Consider the following 6,000-nt stretch of genomic DNA (forward strand, 5'->3'; position numbering starts at 1 on the left):
CAATTTGCTCTAAATAAAAATATAAGGAAGTGGGGCCCACAGTTGTACCCTACCCTGCGGGTCCCAGAATTTCGTTGTCGTCAAGTTCAGGGTGAACAAAACTCTTCAGATCCTTCCGCGTGTAAAATGAACGATGCACATACTTGCGTCGTGCCCTAATTGAAAAGCCCTCTATTCTTCTTGTTGCCCTAGAACGAACTCTCTACTTTTCCCACCCACTTCTGTCTGTTCAAGAATTCCGGTGCTCTCCGCAGCAGTGCTGCCATGGAAACGCTCGATGTTTTCACAATATATCCGAAGTTTGCGTGTAGAGCTCCTGGAGCATTCAGCAATGGCGTCGGTGAGACTTAGCTTCTCTTCATGGACACCGAAAGCAGTAACAGCTCATAAGCAAAACTCAAAAGCCACTCTTTTCTCCAAGACTAATCTCAGCTTTATCCCTTCTGCTTCCTTTAATCCTTCCGAGAGATTTATCTTCTGTCCTTCCCTGTCTTCTCCTGTATAGTCTCGAAACTCCACCTTTTCGTTTGTAACCAAATCCACCGAATCTGAAGCAACCGTCGTTGAAACTGAAGCAGAATCTGAACCCAGTGTCGTTGAAACTGAACCAGTAATTGAACCAGACAAACTCCTTGGAAAGAAGTTCCCAAACGTGAAGAGATTTATGCTGTTGTCATGGTAAGTGAAATGGAAATGATTTTTTTGGGGAGAAATTCGGATGATTTTGTATTTACCCAGATGGCCTTTTTGGATTCTTTCTTGTGTTTGAGCGACTGGGTCATGTTTTGTTCCATTGATACAGGTTGGGTCTCGTCAGTATATTGTTCATCCGGGACGATACATCTATACACAAAGGCTCAAAGGTGCCAATGTAAATGATAAGGTAATTGATTTGCAGTATCGGGTTTATTTACTAGTTTGTCAGATTCCTTGGGAATGTAAAATGTGCTTTTCCTATGTTGTATGGCCTTCTTGGAGGAATGGAAGGCTCCAATGGAGTAACTCTGCTATGTCTTCTATATAGAAAACCAGCCTTCTTATAAAGCAACAATTAAGTATGAATATAACATTATATTGATTAAACATCAAGAAGTTTGTGATCTAATAGAACCATGAGATATCATATGGCACTAGTGGTTCAAAGTGGGCAAAATAGAATGAAGCCGCTGTTTTTGTTAGTAGAAAAGTAGGACCGTAGAAGCTGTAGGTGTTGAAACCAAGGGTCTAGCGATGGAGGATTTTTTAAGGTGTTGAATGAGAATTCTGCTGGCATATGAAGTCTTACTGCCTACGGTAGGTTTTAGGATGAAATTAATATTGAGATGATGTTGTACGGGATTATTAGTATGCACATGAATGCGTACAAGTCTATACAAAGTGTTGTGGAAGCTTGAGGGAGCATATACGAAAGCTTAATGAGTCCCAAATCCATCACTAGTTGAAGACATAGGAGCATCATGAAGAATACAAGCTCTATAGGAAGAGGAGTATTGTTATTTATCTATAACCAAATGTATTTGGCTCTAGCGTAAAAGCCACAAATAAGTCAGCTAATCCATAATGGAATAATGCTCCAACTTAAGATGTTGATTTCGTGACTTAGAATAGGCTTGAACATAAGAACATGGACTAATGTATAAGCTCGGAGAGAGTGCAGTAAAATATCCTGTATGAGGATGCCTTTTGGGATACCAGCTGTACTGTTGAAGTTAAAGTTGGATATGTTTCTATCTCCGTTTAGAGATATTTCCATGTTTCTTGATGGGTAGGATTATCTTATTGGTTTGTGGTGTGGACTCCTATGTCAGATTTGGGTAATGATTTCCTGATATGAGTATCATCTGATAAGACTATCAAAGATTATACAATTATAAGATACTAGGTTGTTAAATCTTTTTTTCGAACTTGAAGGAGAGTATATTGTATTGAATGGTACGGTTAGAAGAATTAGGATCATAGTGGTGTCATGATGAAAGCTGCTTCTGGCTATGATTGATGAATATGAGAGTGGCTTCAACTTATCTGAACAAGTGCCATGTTCTATGTATGATTTCTCAATGCTTTTCAAACATGTCAAGGATCACTGTACTCTGGTTTTGGTCCTGTCCTCCTTTCTCTTAGTCCTCCTTTGACTTCTTTTAATTCTTGCTGAGATATTATGTATTACCCTTAAACTAGAAGTTAATAATATAATACAATTTAATTTAATAGAGCATTGTGCTGGTCATGAAGTACAATTCCTATGGCGGTTTTTTTTGGGGTGAATGTCCTATGATAGTTCAGTTGTTCCAATTTTAGTGTTTTTGGATTTATTACTTTGGTACTTACAGTTGTGGTCATTAAGTAGGAGTTCTACATGGTGCGGTATATGCCCCCGGGACATTACTGTCTTTTCATTATCTTTTTGCTCATAGTTGTGTAGGCAACTAGGCGTTGGAGGGGTGCTAAGGTTAAAGGTACCTGCCTATTTACCCCAGGCATGCATTAATGATAATTCGTAATATAGTAATGAATAATCATTATAGTTATTTTTATATGCAACATAGGAGTTATGTCAGTGCAAATATCATATTATGCTAATAATTGTCTAATGTGAAAAAAGCTAACATATAATAAGCAAAGTATATGATATTTCGTAAGTGTTCTCATGGAAAATAAAAGAGTGAACTTAAATCAATGTTTCAAGGTGTGCTGTTGCCTTGACTACTATGCTTGTAATACATAACTGTAATGTCTCAATTTATCTCACTCATAGGAGCTAAAACCAAGCATCAAGAAGTTGGTTCTTGAGGCTGGTTTCAACCACCTATAAGCTGAGATATGATTGAAAAGCTGGTCAAAACCTTTCAAAGAGGGTGAGCTGAGAACTTGAAATGCAGCAAATTCACAGTCCACATGTGATTACAAGCGTGCAAAGTGACCCACCTACAGAACCTTTTCCCAGTTAGGGTGGATTAGCTCAAAAAGAATACAAGTTAAAAACCACAGAAAACATTTCAATTGACGCCATCTGAAATCCCAAATTAAGGATCTCAGATGTAAGTAGGCCTAGTAATCAGATCTATGATTGGATATGAGATAAAGGAAGTGGCTGTATTTTGAGGGAAAAAATCAGATTGATGGAAGGGGAGGCACGAAATGAAAACAATCTTGAGGAAAGATAAAGGAGAGAGGAGTAAAAATCAAGTTTGGCCAATCACACAAGCTCTTCTTATCTCACAAATGTTGTGGCAAAGATAAAAAGATAGCTTTACTTTTGCTTTCCCAATATTGAAACTAAACTCTATTTACCAAGCAAGAAAAGCATAACAATGCTCTTAAACTCTATTTTATAATTAATACAAGCATAAGTGTATTTTCTGTCAGAGTTAATCAAGATATGGAAACAAAGACATATAGTAACCAGGTTTTTATAGAATAACAGATTTATCCTTGTGAACATAACACAAACCCCAAAAGTTGCATTATCTCACCATTATATACAAGTAATTCAACCATAATCTAATAACATAACAAGCAGTTCTGTGAGCCCAGAGGTTAGGTTTCAAATGAAGATAGGGAAGACAAAGAAGAAAGAACGGGGTTCCCTTTCGCTAGGAGGGTTAAATGAAATATTTAAATAATTATTTGGAGAGATGTCTCTCTTATGTAAATAAATAGGGTTAAAGATTGGTAGTTGGGAAGATTCATCAAAGAAGAAAAAAAAAAAAAAAAGAGGCTGGTATGTTTTTGGTAAAATATCTTCTGGGTTTTGAATGGGTATTTCGTCTGGAAAGCATACTATATTAGAATTAAGAGAATTGGAATTACATACTTGGAAATGACATAATCGAGAAGGAGCCAAACCGTTGCACATGGCAACTATAGCACCCACATAACCCTTGTGTTTAGGTCGCAGCAGGGTTTTGCTCCCTTGACTGAAAAATGAGAAAGTACAACATGAAAATAATGTAGCGAACTGAGCAACATCATTCAGAACTTGACCAATACTCAGAACTTTAAGGCCTTTGAACCAAAAGGTTTTGGATATTAAGTTTGACTATTGGAAATCACATGGAGGCACACTATGCCCATATGTCTTGCAACCAGTAGCCCATTCACAAAGTGCACTTGCTTTTTTCCTGCAGAATGGAACCCACTGAAACGGGTGTTTGAGTGTTGACACAGCTTGAATGGCGACAACAGCACAATCTTATAAAAAAAAAAAAAAAAAAAAAAAAGAGCAACATCACCTAACAGTTTTGACTGAACAATCACAGCACAACATTAGCAAATGTTAAGCATTTGAATAGTCTTAGAATTGCAAACCGTAGGAGGTGAGGAAGAAAGGTAACTGCATATTCTTTTCGGCTTGTAAGCTCAAGAGCTACTGTATTTTCACTTTTCCTATTGCAGTTACCTAAAATGGTCCTTTTACCCAATGAAGGCCAAGAGATCACTCAATAACGCAGATTACAACGCTATCGGTTACAATAACCTGAACCATAAAGTTTCAGATGCTTAAAGGAACTGAAATTAACCATTTATTTGGAATACCGCTTATGCAGACAGGAAAAATCAAGGAGATTAGGTTTAGCCTAAACTAGGAGGACCAGAGACAGACCAGTAACAGAAGGAAAAATTGCTAACCTGCAAGCTTAGGAAGAGATCTCCAACTTCCATGCCCATTGCTCTTGATGTATTTAACGAGGATCTCGTCCTCTTTTGGCGTCCAAGGTCCTTCCTTCAATCCTTGCTTATCACAGCAAGGAGCTCTTCCCATCGTCTTCGTGAGAAACTCTTGAAGAAACGAAAGCAGGAACAAAGGTAAAGAAGCAAATGCTTTTAAAGCATGGAGGACTTTATAACAAGAAGACGAGGAGGTGAGAATAAGACCGGTTAATGAATGGATCAGAAGTAGAATCTCAAAGCTTTTAATGCATCGATCTTATCTTCAGAGACACCGAGCTTCACCGAGCTTCGTTAATGAAATTAGAATTATGGCTATTTGAAGTTGGGGTGGTGGCTGGATGCCGTCGGTTGGATTCTAATTTGGGGCTCCTTCGTGGGTGTGCGTGTTGGAGTTTGGTAGTTAATGGGTTCAATGTAAAGGTATGTGCCTAGTAGGAGGGGGTATTTGGTCAACTCAAAAAATGTAGGGGTACGTGCTTATTAAGGGGGGATATTTTGGTCAACAAAAAAACATACCACAACTATTTCAAGTTTTCCTTTTATATAATAGTATGACTAGTATAGAAAAAGATAATGTGAAAATATGAATGATCATGTGAAAATATGATCATTCATTTATGCTCTTTGTATATACATGTTTTATATGCATGTTCTTCATTATGTTTACGTGTTGTTGAAGGACTATGCTTGGGTACCTCATGTTCCATAAATTATATCTTTGAGATGCCTATTGCTTTCATGTTTTTAGTTTTGCCTTTGAAAATTTTGTTTGGCTATACAGTTATTCCTCCTTCGGCCAATATGGTACAAACATAAGAGAGGAGAAGGTGTGGGGGAGAAGCAACCATGGTTTAATGGTAGAACACTGGGGGTGGGGGGAGGGGAGAGGAAGGAAGTGCTGTTGCTAAGGTTGTTTGGTGTGGGAGGGGCATAGGGCAGCATGGTGTTGGAAGGAAGGAGTAGAGGGTGGGGGAATAGGTAATGCACTGTTTGTCAGGGCATGGAAGGGAGTAGATGGTGGGAATAGAACCACCAGCTGCATGCATGCCTCTCAATTTTCATGAAACAAATGTTCTTTTTTTTCTTTCATGTAAACATTTCCTTGTGTTGAATTTTCATATTTTGTAACATTGAGCAGCCTGTGCCTAAGCATGTAATTGCTTTGCTGGGCTGGAGCTGATATCGCTGGGGCTAATCAGGTATTTTTTTTTTATTTTTTTTTTTTATTATGGAAGAGAAGAAAGAATATACAAATCGCTTCTCTTGCAATATAAACTAGCTAGTTGTGAAACCTAAGAAGCTGAGTTAAATTATTAGGCATGATAAAGA

At 37.9% G+C, this 6,000-nt stretch overlaps 1 long non-coding RNA gene across 2 annotated transcripts; it reads left to right on the plus strand.

The window, feature by feature from the left end:
* The first annotated feature begins 144 nt into the window (after nt 1-144).
* Nucleotides 145-5,556, plus strand: LOC149020169 (uncharacterized). 2 transcript variants are annotated; one of them, XR_016172159.1, is made up of 3 exons: nt 145-678; nt 803-883; nt 5,453-5,556. It is a non-coding gene; the product is annotated as an uncharacterized LOC149020169 (long non-coding RNA). The 2 variants fall into 2 exon arrangements; XR_016172158.1 differs by lacking the exon at nt 5,453-5,556 and having other exon boundaries at nt 803-4,190.
* Nucleotides 5,557-6,000: the final 444 nt, after the last annotated feature.

This window comes from Hakea prostrata, chromosome 3, assembly GCF_041222555.1.
Source record: "Hakea prostrata isolate BN-2017 chromosome 3, UWA_Hpros_2, whole genome shotgun sequence".
NCBI lineage: Eukaryota > Viridiplantae > Streptophyta > Magnoliopsida > Proteales > Proteaceae > Hakea > Hakea prostrata.